Raw genomic sequence first — 20,846 nt, forward strand, 5'->3', positions numbered from 1 at the left:
GGAGAGTTTTAGGTTTCGAATTTTAATGAATAGTCATGCCCAATCAATTTGGGCGGGATTTTTATGGAATGGAGTTTTGACGGTAGCGGAATCTATTGGGTTAAGATAAGTTTTTTTTTAATATTTTTTCATCCTCACTAAGTAAAATGGGAGCGTTTTTTATCCATGTCAACGTGGCTCTTTTATAGCCTCTTATTGAGGCTTGTGAGGGGACTGTTCAGGGACGGTCCTTCTGATGACCGTCCCTACCCTATATCTGCAAGGGTGACTCATGTTGGCATGCGAGTATTGGGAACTTGTTAGAACAACCATTTTGTTTGAATTTTGGCATTTTTCTTCCAAAAATTTTTTGCATAAGTAATTGTCATAATTGTGAAGGTAGCTTAAAATATAATGTTGTATAAGAGGACTATGGTGTTGAAAATGCATGCCAAATATGCAATAATTGAAATTCAAATCCAAATTAGGTGATATGCATTCATACGTGACTAATTTCTTTGATATGTTTAAATATTCGTACTTTTGGTGCTAGTCTAATTAGTCTTTTTGCATTTGGGGTTGTATAAGATTTAACATTTACACCTATGTCCTTGTATTATTGTTTGAATTTTATATATGTGGGATTATTCTTTGTCTAGTCCAAAAATACACTTAGAAAACTTCTAGACTCCATTTCTAAGCCAAGAGACCATAAGTTGGGAGATAAGTGAGATTAATCACACCGTCAATATTGTTTAGATATGAGATGTTGGGTAAGGTTTCATGGGGATAAAATAATTAAAAATGCCATAAGGAAGGAAAATTAATTGTACTGAAGAAGAAGACAGAAAATACTCTTGCATAAAATATGTCTATGAAGTAAATATAAAAAATCTAGTAGGAATAATTAATTTCTTGGTAGATAGTATATGGGATATAATAATTCTTTGTGTTGATATAAAATCCATGTTAAAAAATAATATGTAATATATTTAGCCCAAGATCCTAAGAAACTTTTAAAGATTATAGCTAATAGAGACTATAGTGAATGATTTAAGGCCATAATTGAAGGGACTAATAAAATGAAGAAATTCCAAAATTATTCAAAGGAGCCAGAAGAGGTTATGATGAAGTGTTAACCATAAACTTTCATGAAGATAAATTTTTAAAGGATTTCCTAGCATATAAAGAAATAATTAAACACTGAAGATATAGATACAAGGAAGAAAATAACATAAGTGAATATAACAAGTATTTAAACCAATACAAACATTTTATGAACAACATGAAAACATATTTCAAACATAAAATTATGTTTTAAATATTGAAGACTCTGATGATGAAAACACTTATTCAAATGTAGAATTTTGTGCAACAAGTATGGTGAACTCAAATTCAAATTCTCTAAAATTAAAGATAAAATTCTTTTAGATGAAATTAAAGTAAACAAAAAAAGGAAATCTCTACCTCTACATCTAATCCAAGACCCCAAAATCTCCTTATACTATATAAGAATGAGTTTAAGGCAAAGATGATTTTTGGATTTCAACCGCAAGAGTGGGGCTATTTTGGGAATATGAGAGTGCTTGAAGTGCAATTGGAGCATTGAGTACAAGTCATTATAACTAATTTGGTTTTGCTGTAATTACTTAGATGTCCTTTCAAACATTTAAAGCTAGGCACAAGTTTGATATGTAACAGTGTTCGATGTCCAGTTGTACATTAAGTACAACTGAATTCAGCTTGTATTTTAGTGGAATTACATAAAAGTCCTTCTAATCATTTCATTATATTAATATCCAAGCCTCTTAATTTCCTATAGCCTTTTTCATCACTTATTTGCTAATTTATGATATATATATATATATATATATATAGATGTTACGCACAATTAATGCCAGTTGGTGGAGACATTTGGTTTCTTGGCATTACCATAGTAACCCCCATCTATTAAAATTCATTTCATTTACTTATAGCTTTGTTCCACTATGGTAATGCCAAGAAACCAATAGGTATGTTTTCTTTAACCAATCAACTTTTTGGTTATAAAAAAGCTATAATCTTGCAGGTTGTATGTGCAATAATTTTTTAGTATTTTAATTCAATTGTCCATGTTAGTTAGGTTTGATAGGGAGGAGATCACATTTGTTAATTGTTATTTGTGGTTAAAGGTAAGTTTATCATCATAAATTTTCCCATTTACAAATTGAATCTACATCTTTTGTTGTTTAACTATTAGTTATGGTAGTTTTCAAATCGTTTGCTACTTTATTGACAATTCCATTTGGGCAATGTTTCCACATCTACTTAAAACTATTTGGCTACAAATCTAAAGTATGTACTTGATTATTTTTAATTTTTTTATTGAATTGAGTGGATTAAGATGCCTTAGTACTTCTTTTCAGGTGGTTATTCCTCTAAATTAGTAGGTTAGTTATTGTATATCTTTACAACTAACTCAAAAACTGATGTTTCATTTGTCAAGAAGGAAATGCTTTGCTATATCTCCTAAATCATACAATAAATCATAATTGATTGATTGGTCAATATGGAGGCCTCCTAATGATATCCTTGGAATCAAATATAAATTCAAGAATTTGGCTTACAAGAATTGAAATTCCACTAGCAATGATCTCTTCAAGTATGCTAATTATTCAAATCTCACTTATATGACAAGATAATGTGGTGGATTGCCCTCATATCAAGATTAAATTCAAGCAAAACAGCAGATTTTAACTAAAGTGAATGAGTAGATATAAGTAGGTCTTTTATTTTACAAGGTTGGATGTAAAGTGGTTGATCGTATCTTATAATTACTAGGGGGGAGGGTATGACAGCCCCACCTCACCCTAAGGCGAACCAAAGGGTTCGGCGGACCGCCTGCCCAACTCTCGCTAGGACTACGGAGTCGAATCACATAAACCCGATATAGCGCACAAACGAATCCCAAGAGAACAATCAATCAATCAAATGCCTTACTCGTCCGATCATCCAATGGTTACAAGTAGCATCTCAACAAACGCAAAGGTACCATCTCAAATGAATACACTTACGGTACGTGATAAAACACTTATATACATACATTGAAAACTTTACAATTAAAAGCGTGATACTTAAGTAAAAGACAATTAGGGTCTAATTACACAAGAGCTAACAAAAGAACGTTTACACTAGCTCAACTCTTTTCTCAAAATCATGGTTCAAAGTGTGGTTCCCTGTAAGGAAAACAAAGATAACGGGAAGGGGGTGAGCTTACGCTCAATGAGGTACCAAAATAATAGCGAGTAAGAGTCATGGAACTTCATATTCAATTAGTCACATATGCAAACCAAATAAAGAAATGAACAACATCATAGATAGAAAGGATACGGGTGGCTCTTAAGAGCCAAATTTCCATTTGCAGTACTTGATCCGAACCCGTTGACTCTTTGTCAACGTAAATAGAACCAACATATCTGTAGACCTCACTTTACACCAATTTCCGTCCACCAAACATAACCCTATCGGGCCCGAACGCCGAACAGGAACAGAAGTGGTAATACTCGAGTATACCGGAATCAAGGGTCTCAATACCCAAAGATTCCTAGAACAGACTACTGTGGTTCGTTATCTAATCGACCAGGCCCTTGCCGGCTCGACTCGAGTAACTAGCCACAGGTGTTGAGCTCAGAGGTCACAGAAAGGTCGTTGGATACCAACCTCCAAACGACGTCCGAACAGACTCAGATACAGATAACAGATTTCATATGGACAGACAAAGAACGAGTGTGATAAAACGAGTGTGATAAAGTACACCCTCGTCTCAAACACAATAAACAGATAGTGCAGTCATTTAAATCGCAGATTGCAGGGGCAGAAACCAAGTTAAGCAGCAAATGAGGGGAGTGGTACACTCATCGGTTCCAATACAGGTACTTCAAAAGTTTTTTACCCAAAGTGGCTTTAATCGCCAAGAAACCCTAAAATAATCAAAATAAAACAATTATAGTTCGCACATCCACAAATCCAGTAAATGGAATGTATAAATGAGGCTCGACTACATGTCGTATGCCTTTCCAGGTTCAGTACCAGTACAGAAGAATAAAATATGAGTTTTACGTAAAAGATAACAGTTGGTCCTAGGGTTACAAACAACCCTCAAAAACCCTTCATTTTTACTAAGATCAACTCAACTTGAAGGAATCGCGTAGCCCTAAAATTTTGGGCAGCATGCCCTCTGTATTTACCTATTTTCCAGCCATTTATGGCTTCATTTTTCCTCAATCAGTCCCAAAGTCATTCACAATGTAAGCTCATTATAATAGCCGTTCAATAGGCTCAGAGTCATATAAGTACAAAATCAAGCTAGGAACATGTGCGGAAATGAAGTTTAAGTTGGAAAACAAAAGACATATTTGACGTTATTTTGCGTAACGGACACAACCAAAACTACGCTTATCGGATTGGGGTGAAATTTATACCGTTTCGAAGCTAAGACAAAGGGCTACAACTTTTATGAAGACAACTCAATCCAGTTTGTAGAGTATCTAAGTCAAAATTCCAAATTACATAACCAGCATCTCACAATCAGACTAGTTAACCGCACTATGATTCAATGACAATAACTCAGGCTACCGAAGTCCGATTGAGGTGTATCTTATGGAATTTCGAAACCAAGACATATACCTACATTTCTTATGAAGACCTCCAAAGCTAAATCATACATTTTCATGGTCAAAAATGAAAATTTCCACAAAAACAGAAATCTGGGCGCGAAACAGGGCTCATGGGCAGGCAAGGGTATTTCAGTCATTTCATAGGCTATGTTACTCTGATTGAGCTGTAAAACATCATTCTCTACAACTTGCATGTTTTGTGCTAAGGCTAGTTCGGCCTCTAACAGGGTGAAATAGAACCGGACAGAAGCAAGGCAGGTTATCATCCAAGCTGGAATTTATGCTTACAAACCAGAAATTTCTTTAGGCCAAGTAAACTAACATCTAAACACTAGCTATGTCACATCTCAAAGCTATCAAACCATAACTAATCATTAATCTTCATATTAGGGCAGAAAATTCACCAAGAAACTGAAATTTTCATAAACCTACGTCAACCCATATAATTCTCTCACAAAATTACTAATTCAACAACTATAACCACAAATTGCCCATTAATTGAAGTAAAGAAGGAGTTTCTTGACAATTTACCTTATCTCCCTAAGAAAGATGGTAGCTTAGGCTTTTTCCTCCAAAAATAACTCCACAAACACCTTGGAAACTACTTGGGAAGTAAGTTTTATGGAGTAGTTTGCAACTTAATCGGTTGAAACTCAAGATTTGGGCAAGAAATTGAAGTGAAAGATGAAGATTTTCTCTCTCTTTTGCGCTCCAAATTTTGGCCAACTCTCGGAGGAAATGAAGATGATTTTGGTCAAATTTTGGGTTTAGTAAAGGTGGAGGAAAAATAGTCAAAGTCCAACACCAACCAAATCGCGACACTTGGCACCTTTTGTTTTCAAACTTATCCTCTTGTCTCTCAATGGTAATCTATCTAACCAACCTCCAATTATCTCCTAGCACCTTGTACAGTAATATCCCATTGTGTACGTTTCAAAAATTTATCGCACTTACCGCACTAGCGGGTCCCACGTCCTTACTACACGCCAAACGTATCATGAACTATCTTATACTAGAAAAATAATTTAGAATATAGACTTGCTTATAAAAATCTATGGAAATTCAATATAATAAAGTATAGTACGAAAATACATGAAAGAAAATCAAATTAAACGATTAAAAATAAGACAAATTTTCGAGTCGTCACACTCTCTCCCCCTTAAGAAATTTCGTCCTCGAATTTTTTTTTTTTCAAAAGGCGATTTAGTGTATAATAAGGTAAATTGACTAAAACAACAGGATATAACACATTACACACTGAGACATATCAAGTTAGACAGATAATCAAAAGCAGCCAATATTACACATGTAGGTATTACCATACCACAAAAAAAGTCATGTAATAACAATACAAGGCAAATCAAGAGAAAAAGGGGATATCGTCCCAGTTTCAGGTAAAAGACCCCCGTCCGATCTCTCACGTCACTTTCTATCCAACTAGACGTCCGTTGACCTCTTGTACTCATTCTAGCCAAACAAAACCTGTTCATGTACCCAAAATGCAAATCTCACATACTTAGCATCGCCTCAACTCTAGAGTATTCGGGCACGAGAATCCGAAATAAGATAATTCACATCTTGAGTTGGCCAGTCCCAAGAGAAAACAATCTACAATCGAAATTCCTACCTGACGTACCTATCTATTGTCCTCAGATGCCAGAAAAAAGAGTTTAAGGCCAATAACAATTCATGATTCATAACTTATGCTCAAACGAGCACTTAGTCCTTCCTACTTATTCACCACTTAGCCCAGGCTCACTCCGTACAGAGACCACGCGAAGCAGGCTCTGATACTACCTGTGACAGCCCCACCTCACCCTAAGGCGAACCAAAGGGTTCGGCGGACCGCCTGCCCAACTCTCGCTAGGACTACGGAGTCGAATCACACAAACCCGATATAGCGCACAAACGAATCCCCAAGAGAACAATCAATCAATCAAATGCCTTACTCGTCCGATCGTCCAATGGTTACAAGTAGCATCTCAACAAACGCAAAGGTACCATCTCAAATGAATACACTTACGGTACATGATAAAACACTTATATACACACATTGAAAATTTTACAATTAAAAGCGTGATACTTAAGTAAAAGACAATTAGGGTATGATTACACAAGAGCAAACAAAAGAACGTTTACACTAGCTCAACCCTTTTCTCAAAATCACGGTTCAAAGTGTGGTTCCCTGTAAGGAAAACAAAGATAACGGGAAGGGGGTGAGCTTACGCTCAATGAGGTACCAAAATAATAGTGAGTAAGAATCATGGAACTTCATATTCAATTAGTCACATATGCAAACCAAATAAAGAAATGAACAACATCATAGATAGAAAGGATACGGGTGGCTCTCAGGAGCCAAATTTCCATTTGCAGTACTTGATCCGAACCCGTTGACTCTCCGTCAACGTAAATAGAACCAACATATCCGTAGACCCCACTTTACACCAATTTCCATCCACCAAACATACCCCTATCGGGCCCGAACGCCGAACAGGAACAGAAGTGGTAATACTTGAGTATACCGGAATCAAGGGTCTCAATACCCAAAGATTCCTAGAACAGACTACTGTGGTTCGTTATCTAATCGACCAGGCCCTTGCCGGCTCGACTCGAGTAACTAGCCACATGTGTTGAGCTCAGAGGTCACAGAAAGATCGTTGGATACCAGCCTCCAAACGACATCCGAACAGACTCAGATACAAATAACAGATTTCACACAGTAAATAGGCATATGGACAGACAAGAGAACGAGTGTGATAAAGTACACCCTCGTCTCAAACACAATAAACAGATAGTGCAGTCATTTAAATCGCAGATTGCAGGGGCAGAAACCAAGTTAAGCAGCAAATGAGGGGAGTGGTACACTCATCGGTTCCAATACAGGTACTTCAAAAGTTTTTTACCCAAAGTGGCTTTAATCGCCAAGAAACCCTAAAATAATCAAAATAAAACAATTATAGTTCGCACATCCACAAATCCAGTAAATGGAATGTATAAATGAGGCTCGACTACATGTCGTATGCCTTTCCAGGTTCAGTACCAGTACAGAAGAATAAAATATGAGTTTTACGTAAAAGATAACAGTTGGTCCTAGGGTTACAAACAACCCTCAAAACCCTTCATTTTTACTAAGATCAACTCAACTTGAAGGAATCGCGTAGCCCTAAAATTTTGGGCAGCATGCCCTCTGTATTTACCTATTTTCCAGCCATTTATGGCTTCATTTTTCCTCAATCAGTCCCAAAGTCATTCACAATGTAAGCTCATTATAATAGCCGTTCAATAGGCTCAGAGTCATATAAGTACAAAATCAAGCTAGGAACATGTGCGGAAATGAAGTTTAAGTTGGAAAACAAAAGACAGATTTGACGTTGTTTTACGTAACGGACACAACCGAAACTACACTTATCGGATTTGGGTGCAATTTATACCGTCTCGAAGCTAAGACAGAGGGCTACAACTTTTATGAAGACAACTCAGTCCAGTTTGTAGTGTATCTAAGTTAAAATTCCAGATTACAGAACCAGCATCTCACAATGAGACTAGTTAACCGCACTATGATTCAATAACAATAACTCAGGCTACCGAAGTCCGATTGAGGTGTATCTTTTGGAGTTTCGAAGCAAAGACATATACCTACATTTATTATGAAGACCTCCAAAGCTAAATCATGCATTTTCATGGTCAAAAATGGAAATTTCCACAAAAACAGAAATCTCTGGGCGCGAAACAGGGCTCATGGGCAGGCAAGGGTATTTCGGTCATTTCACAGGCTATGTTGCTCTGATTGAGCTGAAATTTTGTAGGCAACTATAAAAAATCATTCTCTACAACTTTCATGTTTGTGCTAAGGCTAGTTCCACCTCTAACATGGTGAAATAGAACCGGGCAGAAGCAGGGCAGGTTATCATCCAAACTGGAATTTATCCTTACAAACCAGAAATTTCTTTAGGCCAAGTAAACTAACATCTAAACACTAGCTATTTCACATCTCAAAGCTATCAAACCATAACTAATCATTAATCTTCATATTAGGGCAGAAAATTCACCAAGAAACTGAAATTTTCATAAACCTACTTCAACCCATATAATTCTCTCACAAAATTACTAATTCAACAACTATAACCACAAATTGCCCATTAATTGAAGTAAAGAAGGAGTTTCTTGACAATTTACCTTATCTCCCTAAGAAAGATGGTAGCTTAGGCTTTGTCCTCCAAAAATAACTCCACAAACACCTTGGAAACTACTTGGGAAGTAAGTTTTATGGAGTAGTTTGCAAATTAATCGGTTGAAACTCAAGATTTGGGCAAGAAATTGAAGTGAAAGATGAAGATTTTCTCTCTCTTTTGCTCTCCAAATTTCGGCCAGCTCTAGGAGGAAATGAAGATGATCTTGGTCAAATTTTGGGTTTAGTAAAGGTGGAGGAAAAATAGTCAAAGTCCAACACCAACCAAATCGCGACACTTGGCACCTTTTGTTTTCAAACTTATCCTCTTGTCTCTCAATGGTAATCTATCTAACTAACCTCCAATTATCTCCTAGCACCTTGTACAGTAATATCCCCTTGTGTACGTTTCACTTATTTATCGAAAATTATCGCACTTACCGCACTAGCGGGTCCCACGTCCTTACTACACGCCAAACGTATCATGAACTATCTTATACTGGAAAAATAATTTAAAATATAGACTTGCTTATAAAAATCTATGGAAATTCAATATAATAAAGTATAGTACGAAAATACATGAAAGAAAATAAAATTAAACGATTAAAAATAAGACAAATTTTCGAGTCCTCACAGATGGGGGGAGTGCCCGCACATTGCGCAAGTTTTTGGTGCCTGTGGTTAAAGAGGATTTTACGATAGTTCAATCAAATATCAGAAAACTCACACACACATTAAGTAACAATATGGAGCGGCAATATTATTGCTAGAGTTGTCAAAAATCCAACATTTCACTCGCAATTGGACCACTATTATTCAAGTGATTGAAAAACAAAAACCACAATACTCAAAAGATGAAAAATGCTGTCAAAAATTGCTCTTTGTCAATAGTTAGGTAATGTACAAAAATCCCAACCATACAAAATAAACTCCATCTTTTCTTACTCCTACTTCGATCACTATTAACACAATCATTGACATGTATCATTTCAACTTATGCATTTATATGCTAATTCCTTCAAACAAATGCTTTATATTATTTTTAAGAAAAAACAGAGATCTAACATAGTGAAAAAAGATCTTAATTTATACAAGTAACTAACTTGAATTTGTGATGATTTTGTAAAATACATATGCTTCTAACAAGTAGGATAAATCACAAAAAATGCATCAATTTGCTCCTTTTTCTTGCAGTTGCTCCAAACTTGTTACATCATAAGCACACAAGTCAAATTACTAGGGGTGGGCACGGGTCGGGTACCCGCCCCGAACGGCAAATGGCTGACCCGACCCTAAGTTGTCGGGTCACTATTTTTTTGACCCTAATCCGCTCCGATTGTCCTCGGGTACTCGATCCTCGGATACTCGAAAAATAGGGGCAGGTCATCGTGTACCCGCCCCTATTTAAAGAATGCAAATTCTGCATTCATAAGATGAACCTGCTGTAGCCTGTACGTCCAGATGCTGGGGAGACTTATTGTGAAAATCAAAAGCAACCTTTCTATTGTTATTGCTTGAGTAACATCACTGGGCAAAAATTCCAAAACAACAACTTAGTTAAATCCCCCATAAATGAATACTATGCACAAAACCTATGAGCCAAAGCCTGAAAGTTCAATTGAATAGATGTTGAACAACAAGATATAAAATCAAAAGTCCTCAGATTTGATAGCTATTTTAGGACTATATTTAATCAAAAACCATCATTTGCAGTTTAAGGTTACTAGCAGTGACATTTATCAAGCACTTTTGGTACCATCTGTATGGCAACTCTGATATGATTTATCATCACAGCTAGATAGATAGATAGATAGAAGATCATCTGGATCAATGGATGGATGAATGGATAAATGAATGAATAAATAAAAAGGGTTAATTATGCTTTGCTCCCCTGAGGAAATCAGGCAATGGCACCACAAAAGGCTAACAATAAATAGCAACCAAAAGAACTGCTCTTTTGCCACAAAATTTTTGTCACTGGGCAAAAATCAAGAATTATTTAATAGATATACATGAAAAGAATAAATAATCTCAATTATATAAAAAACCAAAAAGAATCAAATGGTTGAAAGCCATCACAACTAAATAAGAAACTAAAGCAATAAATATCCCAAAAACGCAAAAAATTTCAAACATATTTCATAAGAAGCCCTCAGATCTCATAGCTTCAATGAATCATAGACGGAATTTGACGGGTAATTCAACAGATGCCTTTTACAGATCACCGACAAAAAAACCAGCCAAGCCACGCACCAGTGTGTGTGTGTGTGTGTAAAATCAAGCAATTTTCTCGGAGTAAAGAACATAAACAAAAGGGCGGAGCCGCCGAGAGAGGATTTTCAGTAGGGGAAAATGAGGGAAGGCTTTAGTAGCGAGTCTAACCATGGAGGCAAGGCTTCAAGATCAGATCAGGAGCGGCGCAAAGGGATTGCCTGGACAGAGGTGGGTGGCAGCTAATTTTTCCGGTGAAGTGCAAAGGCAACCGTTGAATTTTAAACCCTGTCAATCCCCTCAATATTAACAATTTTTTCCATCATTGGGCAACAAAAAATTTGAGAAAAAAACAATACTAATCAACAAAAAATCAAATGATAATACATTATATATAAAATCAAGCAATTTTCCCGGAGTAAAGAACATAAACAAAAGGGCGGAGCCGCGGAGGGAGGATTTTCAGCAAGGGAAAATGAGGGAAGGCTTTAGCAGCGAGTCTAACCATGGAGTGATGGAGGCAAGGCTTCAAGATCAGATCAGGAGCGGCGCAAAGGGATTGCCTAGACAGAGGATGAACACAGGCAAATTATGTTGCACTCAATCAGAATGTCGGCTGAACTCTTTAGGTTAGGGTTGATAACTTATAAAATTATAAAATTGCCCCTATATTTTTTAATAGTTACATAATATACCCCGGGACAGGTACCCGCAGGTTTTTGCTTTTACGATCCGTATCCGTATCCGAATATTCCGGGTACCCGACCCTATCTGATTTGCTGAGAGAAATCAGATTGGGTATCCTATTTTTCGGATCGGATCGGATCGGATCTCTTGGGTTTTCGGGTCGACGGGTATTTTTGCCCACCCCTACAAATTACACAGACCAACCAAATTTGTGAAAAATCATAATATTACAACTAAATTATGCAACCAGAGTTTCAAATTTTGCAATGGAAACAAATACCTGAAGCTACACACCACAAAAACTGTGAGGACCCAAAAATTTTCACATTTTCTCAGCATTATTTTATTTCTTTGACTATATTTTATACTTTCCTTGAAAATATTAAATTTTCTATGCATTTTTACAAGTACAATTTTAAAATCATCTTCCTAATATGAGTTAGTGTACGTTAATTTGAAGTGTATTATTGACGTGGGACCCGCTAGTGCGGTAAATGCGTTATATTTTGGCAACTTGTTGGAGTTTTTATTAAGTGATATTATTTTACGAGGTGTTAAGAGACAATTAGATGTTAGCTAGATTAATTAGTATGGAGAGACAAGAAGATAAGATTAAAGCTTAGAGGCGCCACGTGTCGCGACCCGATTAGTGAGTGGACTTTGACTAAGAGTATTTCACTTTCCTAAACTTCAATTGCAACCCAATTTCTATCCCATTTTAAGCTTCCTTGGCCGGCCACCTTGAGGGAAAGAAACCAAGAGAGAAACTTCATTTGTTCTTCAATTTCTTGCCCAATCTTGAATTCTAACCAGAATTTTTGCAAAACCCTCCATCAAAGTTGTTTATTAAGGTGGATTAAAGGATTGAGTGGAGTGATTTTGAAGGGACAAGCTCCAAGCTACTACCTTTCTTGTGGTTTTAAGGTATTTTGCCTAGAACATCCTCTTTACTTCAATTAATTGCTTATTAGTGGTTTTTAGTTGCTTTAGATGTTGTTTTGTGGAAGATTAGCACTTGAATGCATGAATTCCAGCTTGGATGATAACCTGCCCTGCTTCTGCCCGGTTCTATTTCACCTTGTTAGAGGCCGAACTAGCCTTAGCACAAAACATAAAACGTTGTAGAGAATGATGTTTTATAGTTGCATACAAAATTTCAGCTCAATCGGAGCAACGTAACCTGTGAAAAGACCGAAATACCCTGCTGCCCTGTTTCTGTCCGAAAATGAAAATCAGCCTCTGTAAGTGGTTAGTTTGACCAGGAATATTACCGAATTGGTTGATGATGTCTTCTTAAGAATTATAGCCTTGTATCTTATCTTTCAAATGGCTTTGGAATTACCTGAATTGGAGTTGTGTGTGCTGAGATATAAGTGAATAAAGAGGACTGCTAGTTGATTTCCGCAGTGAATTTCGAACTGGAAAATCTAGAGATATTTTGGTAAATTTGACCTAGTTAGGGTGAGAACTGGACTGAGTGGTCTTCATGAAAGTTGTATGTCTTTGTCTTAGATTTTCAACGCCTCTAAGAACGTCTTAAACGGACTTTGGTAGCCTGCGATATGGCCATTTAAAGGTAGTACGGTTAATTAGCCGATTAGTTGGAACTTGGTTCTGAGAATTGGGAATTTGACTAGGTTACACTGGAATTTGGACTAAGTGGTCTTCATCAAAATTGTAGCCCTCTGTCTTAGCTTCAAAATGGTATAAATTACATCCCAATCCGATAAGCGTAGTTTCAGATGTGTCCGTTACGCAAAACCCGTCAAATCTGTCTTTTGTTAAACTTCATTTCTGCACATGTTGTTAGCTTGATTTTTGTACTTATATGACTTTGAGCCTATGGAATGGCTATTGAAATGAGATGATATTATGTGTGACTTTGGGATTGATTGAGGAAAACAATGAAGTCATAAATAGCTAGAAAAATACGTAAATACAAAGGGCGTGCTGCCCAAATTTTCGCTCGAGGGCTAAGTTTCTATTTGAATTTGTATATTTTCATTTGGCAAATACTGTGACCGTTTTCCATCTTAAAACATGATCCTTCTTCAATTGAAAACTCCAAATGTTTACTTACGCTTACCAAATAAAAAGGAGTGGTTTAGGGTTTTCTTGGGTATTTTGTCCTCCCTTTTACATGAATTTCATTAAGACATTTAGTCTATAATATCTACTTGAATATGAGATGATTTTGAACCATATAAACGATCCCGAAAATAGTATTTCTTAGCCTATCTAGTTGGATTCCGACTTGTCTTTGGTTCAAGTGTTTCTATTGGAAAATTTTATAACCCTTTTAAGTTGGGTTTTACATTTCGACTATGAAACCCTAGTTATTTTTGTCCACGGGTCCAAATGTCCTCGTTTCACTTTAAAGTCTTTTATACGTTCTACTCATCAATTGTCGAGTTCTTTGATTTCACCTAATTGTTTGTGTTAGATAAGCTGTAATATTCTTTCTTGTTTAATCTTAGGTTTTCTTGGTGACTAAAGATAATATTTGGAAGGATATTTTGCACGTTGTTTTGCGTATAGAGGTGAGTGTTCCTTGTTTGTTATATTTCCTTGACTTATTGGCTTGTTATTATTGATTGATAATGTGTTAAGTGCTTTCAATGATTGTTAAAACGAGTTTTCTAGGCGAGTGTGTACTTTATCGCACTCGACCTAAATAAATGTGAAATTTTCAATGATTAAATGATTAAATGCTAGTTGCGTATGAATGTAAGCCGTTTGGCTGAACTGGGCCCTGCCCTTCGTTACCGATCGACTCGAGCCGAAGCGGACTCGATCGGGCGATATGGTGACCCTGGGTGTGAACGTTGGTATACTCGAGTATTACCTTGTAGGTTGGTGGAGCCTGGTCAACGTCCAGGAGGGGGTGAATGAAATGAAACGAACGAACGAACGAGGGTTTTACTTACAAAAATGCATTTTCAAACAATTGGAGGAATAAGGGGAAATGTCAGGAGAACGAATGAACGAACGAAAGCATGGCTCCCTGTGAGCCCGTATCCTTTTAATGAATGTGTTATTATCGCTTTCCATTGTAAATGTTTCTTGAATTATTGATACTCTATGTTTAATGTTTTGGATTGATTGTTTGGTTATGTGTTCGGAACCGCACTGAGCTTTTAGCTCATTCCTTTAGTTTTGTTTTCCTTAACAGGGAAGGCGAGCCAGGACGGGAGTTTTGGATCGACTAGCCTAGACTAGTTTCTTGATTTTCTTTTGTAATGGTTCTCGCCCTAGTGCTTGGCACAGGTTGGATGTATGAAGAATTGAGAACCTTTGTATGTTCGATGTTTGTACTCAAATGCACATAAGTTTTGCGTTAAGTTTTGGATTGTCGTTATATTTATTCTTGTGTTTTATTTCGATTTTAATTGAGGACTGAAGTGAATGACTGAGTCCCGGCGAGAGCTGGGCAGGCGGTCCGTCGAACCCTCTGGTTCGCCTTAAGGGGAGGTGGGGCTGTCACAGTTGGTATCAGAGCCTGTTTCGCGTGGTCTCTGCGCGGAGTGAGCTTGGACTGAGTGGTGAATAGGTATGAAGGATTAAGTACTCGTTCGAGCATAAGCTATGAATTACGAATGTTATAGGGCCTAAGTCTTTCTCGTAGTATCTAAGGATCATAGATAGGTACGTCGGGTAGAAATTTCGATTGTAGATAGTTTACTTTTGGGACTGGCCAGCTCGAGATGTGAATTGTCTTATTTCGGATTCTTGTGCCCGAGTACTCCAAAGTTGAAGTGGCGTTAAGTACTTGAAAATTGCATTTTGGGAACATGAACAGGCTTTGTCTGGCTAGAATGAGCACAAGAGGATAGTAAGTGACGTGAGAGACCGGACGGGGTTATTCAACTGAAATTAGGATGATACCGCCTTTTCCTTTGATTTGTCCTTATATTATTATTACATGACGTTAGTTGGTGTATTTGTGCATATGATTATTTGTCTAATTTGATATGACTTTGTGTATTTGATCATCTGTCTTCTTGATATATGGTGTGTTATGTGCGTATATGTTTATTTGTGTATTTGGTATGCTGAAATTTGTTACTTTAGTCAATTTACTGTGTTTATTCACTCAATTACCTTTTTGGGGGGAAAAGAAAAGAAAAGAGAGAGGGAAAACATATATATGGACGGGAGACGTAGTCGTGGACGTGGACGTGGCCGTGGGAATAAACGAGCTCAAGAGCCAAGAGAGGAAAGGGAAACAACAGCTGCACAAGATCAAGGACCGAGGGTTGAAGCTGGGGACCAAATGGCGACGGCAATTCAACAAATGACAAACATTTTAGCAAGGTTGGTGGACCAATAAGGTCAAGTACCTGTGAATCAACCTCCGAACCCTGAAATAGGAGAAGATCGGGCTCTTGAGAGGTTTCAGAAGTTTGCTCCTCCGAAATTCCTTGGAGGGTCTGATCCGGATGTAGCTGAACAGTGGCTGGAGGCCATGATCAACATCTTTGCAGCTTTGAACTATACCGAACAAAAGCAAGTGAACTTTGCGGTATTTCAATTTGAAGGACCGGCCCGAGCATGGTGGAACGTGATTAAGGCAAAGTAGGAAAGAGAACAAACTGTATGGACATGGGCTAACTTCCTAAGGGAATTTAATGAAAAGTATCTCCCACCTTTAGTCCAAGAAAGGAGAGAGGATGAGTTTATTGGACTACACCAGGGAACCCAAAGTGTGGCCGAATATGAAACAAAATTCACCAAACTATCCAAGTTTGCTTCCGAATTAGTGGCCACGGAACCGAGAAGGGTAAGACGATTTATACAGGGATTGAATCTAGAAATTCAAGAAGCACTAGCGGCGGTTGAAGTGAATACGTTTACGGAGGCCCTTGAGAAAGCCCAACGAATCGAGAATGCAAAAGCACAGATAAAAGCCTCCCAAAACCGAAAAAGGGGTACACCTGGTAGTGTGACTGAGGAACCAAGTGAATCGATAGTCCCTTCCAAAGTGCAGAAAGTGAACTTTTTGTCCCACCCACCATGGACAATAGGGGCGTTAGATGAACGATCTACAAAAGGAAGTCAAGTAGGTCATGGGGAGATTTTTCAAAAAAGCCAACAAGTGGCTTCTTCCTTGACTTGTGGCTACTGTGGAAAGGCCAATCACACTGAGAGTGATTGTTGGAGGAAAGGGCAGAAATGTTTGATTTGCGGGAGTGGTGACCACCAGGTTAGCAACTGTCCGAGGAAACAGTCACGTGAAAGTAATACCCAACAACTGGAGGGTACTAAATCAAAACAAGCGAATGAAAGAGGAAACCGAACAAAAGTACCGGCAAGGGTATATGCTGTGGACAACCAACAAACTCCTGAGCCATCTGAAGGTAAAAATTTCGAGGGTGAAATTCTTTTAAGGGGGAGAGGGTGTGAGAACCCGTACATTTTCTTATTTTCTAGGTTTTATGTTAACTAATTGCATGTTATTCTGCATTTTCTTTATTAGGAAAATTTTCTAGGTAAGTTGTATGAGTAAATATAATTTTTCGATGATTTTTCTAGTATCGATTAGTTTTTGAGAAATTAAGAGCGTATACCGGACGTGGGACCCGCTAGTGCGGAAAGTTCGGAAAAATTCGGTCAGTTAGGTTAAGTTTTGGATACCGGGTTTATTTTAGCAGGTGTTAAGAGATAACTAGAGGTTACTTAGTTGTATTATTGTTGGATTAGCATTGGAGGGAAAAAGGATAAGCTTTAGGGCCAAAAGGTGACAAGTGTCACCATGCCATTTATTCTTGGACTTTGACTAACTTTCCTACTTTACCATTTAATCAAAATTGCCCCTACATTTTTGGACGAAATGCCCCTATGTATGCAGTTAAAATTCAAAACCCCTCTTTGACTACAACTCATTCTTATATAGTATAAGGATGTTTCATTGCATATTATATTTTTGGTGGATAATTTTAGAAACCTCCCCTAGAGGTTTTTGATAATTGCATAGTGTTCTTTTCAAGTTTATTAAATTACACCTACCTCCCTTACTTTTACTATTTATATAACAACATAGTCCCAAAAGGCTATATTTTTTCTCAAAAATCTTAAACTAGACTTTTTGTACAAAAATAAAACAAAATTTATTTTGCCAATTATTTTCTTCCATATTTCAGGCAAGCCCACTATACTAACAAACTAACCTAACAAATAGTCTGTGACAACCCTAAAATTTTCACATATTCTCAGTATTTTTTTTTAATTTCACTTTCCCTCTTAAAATGAAAACATTTTGCTATCTATTTCTACAGAGGGTTTTCATGGCCATATACGGAGGGTTTTCATGGCATATATATGGACATGTGATTGTGTATATCAAGTGTAATTGTGTGAGATTATATATATCTATATATTTATGTGTTGGAAGTACGGATGATTTGAACTAGGAAAAGAAGAAAACTTTTGGTGGAAAGGGTTAGGATTGAATCCGGCCAGTTATTGGCCGGATTGCTGGCCCAGATTGTTGTTGGTTTTGAAAAAAATTAAGTTCTCTTCTGCCCTAAATCCGGCCGGAAATCCGACCAGATTCCGGCCGGATTGTGACGTGTCACAGGCGGCCATCAACTTTGGCCGTCTATTTCTTTCTTTCTTATTTTGCTTTTTGGCCAAAATATCTTCATTTCTTCACCTTGCTTGACCGAGCTTCATAGAGAGAAAGGGGAGAAAGTTCCTCATTTTCCTAAATTCAATCTTTGCTCAAATCTTGAGATTTCACCGTTAGTTTTGCAAATTGCTCCGATTAACTTCATATCTAAGGTGATTGCTAGCTGTTGATGGAGTGGTTTTTCAAAGGAAGGCTTTAAGTTACTACCTTTCATGAGCTCTTCAGGTGAGTGTTAAGAAATTCCCTTTTTGTTCTAATAATGGTAAATTAGTGATTTAAAGTAGCTTCATATATGGTTTTATGGAAGATTTATGGTTGAAAGTAGAGTTTTGCTAAACTTTAGATTTATTGGTGACTTTTCTGATTTTCTATGATAATCATGGGTTGGCCATGGATTGATGGATTGAGATGTTGTAGAAATGGAGCTTTTATACATTGGATATGATTGTTTGCGGAAAATTTCTGGGTTGTGCAGAAATTCCGATTTTAGGGTTTAATTTGGGGCTTTCATATGGTTGGTTCTTAAGCTCCTAATTGGCCTTGATTGAAGGGTATTGTGGTCCTAATTGGATGTATTTTATTGCTTATGAACTGTATGTGTGATCGTGGTTAATTGCTATGAGAATGGGTATTTGATTGTAGGGTGAAAGTGAAGAATTTAGGGGGGAAATGCTGCCCGTTTAATTTCTTGTCATGTGAGTGAGTTAAAGTGGATTTGGAAATGTGATTTTGTGTCAAGTTGGACGTACTTCATTGAGAACTACATCGGTTCTCCTGAAGGGTGTTCGAGGAGCTACATCTCTATTTGAGCTTATATATTTTCGCTTGGCGAACATCATAACCGTTTTACCATTTTAAAACATAATACCTCTTCAGTTTGAAACTTCAAATGTTTACTTACTCCTTACCAAAATAAAGAGGTATGAATTAGGGTTTTCTCGGCCACGAGAAAACTACTATCAAGTGAAGGTTTTAAGTGTGAAATTAAGGTATTTTGTCCTCCTTTTCACATGATTTTCATCAATACATTTGTTATATAATATCTACTTGAATATATGTTGATTTTGAGCCACATAAACGATTCTGAAAAATATTTCTTTAACCTATCTAGCTGGATTCTAATTTGTCTTCGGTCCAAGTGTTTTCCGTTGGAATTTTCTATAACCCTTTTTAGTTTAGTTTTGTGTTTGATTTGTGAAACCCTTACTTATTCCCATCCTCAGGTCCAAATGCCCTCTTTTCACTTTTAAAGTCATCTTTATACGTTCTTCGCGTCGTTAGTCGGATTTTCTTTGATTTCACCTAATTGTTTTTGCTAGATGAACTGTAATATTCTCTCTCGCTTAATCTTAGGTTTCATCGGTGACTGAAGGTATTATCCGGAGGGATATTTTGGACGTTATTTTGCGTAAATAGGTGAGTGTTTCTTGTTTGTTATGTTTCCTTGATTATATGGCGTGTTATGAATGATTGATAACATGTTAAATGCGTTCTATGATTGCTAAAACGAGTTTTATAGGCGAGTGTGTACTTTATCGCACTCGACCTAAATGAATATGAAATTGACAATGATTGAATGATTATATGTACATGAATGTAAGCCTTTTGGCTGACCTGGACCCTGCCATTCGTTACCGATCGACTCGAGCCATAAGCGGACTCGGTCGGGCGATTTGGTGACCCTGGGTGAATGTTTGGTATACTCGAGTATTACGTTGTTGTCGGGTAGAGTCCGGCCAACATCCGGAAGGGGGTGAAATGAAATGAATGAACAAGTGGTAATGTAAATGAAGGGTTTTACTTACAAAAATGCATTTTCAAATGATTGGAGGAATAAGGAAATGAATGGAGAATGAATGAATGAATGGCTCCATGTGAACACATATCCTTTTAATGAATATGTTATTACTGCTTTATATTGTAAATGTTTCTTGAATTATTGGTTATCTATGGTTAATGCATTGGACTTCTTGTTTACTTATGTGTTCGGAGCCTCACTGAGCTTTTAGCTCATTCCTTTAGTTTTATTTTCCTTAGTAGGGGAAGGCGAGCATGGACAAGAGCTCTGTATAGACTAAACTAGTCTAGTTCTTTGAATTTTGTATTGGTTCTCGCCCTAGCGTTTGGCACGGGCTGGATGTTTGAAGAATTGAAGAACCTTTGTATACTTGAGTTTGTACTTTATTTTGAGATAGATATGTATATAAGTTTTCCTTTAAGTTGAGGATTGTTATTAAACTTGTTCTTGTGGTTTTCTTCCGGTTTTGCTTGAGGTATGACTGAGTCCTGGCGAGAATTGGACAGGCGGTCCGCCGAACCCTTTGGTTCGCCTTAGGAGGAAGTGGGGCCGTCACAGGTGGTATCAGAGCGTACTTCGCGTGGTCTCTGCGCGGAGTGAGTTTGGGCCGAGTGGTGAATAAGTATGAAGGACTAAGTGCTCGTTCGGGTATAAGCTATGAATCATAAAGGTTATAGGCCTTAAATATTCCCTATGGTATCTGAGGACCATAGATAGGTA

The sequence above is a fragment of the Coffea eugenioides genome, chromosome 9, assembly GCF_003713205.1.
Source record: "Coffea eugenioides isolate CCC68of chromosome 9, Ceug_1.0, whole genome shotgun sequence".
In the NCBI taxonomy this organism is placed as follows: domain Eukaryota; kingdom Viridiplantae; phylum Streptophyta; class Magnoliopsida; order Gentianales; family Rubiaceae; genus Coffea; species Coffea eugenioides.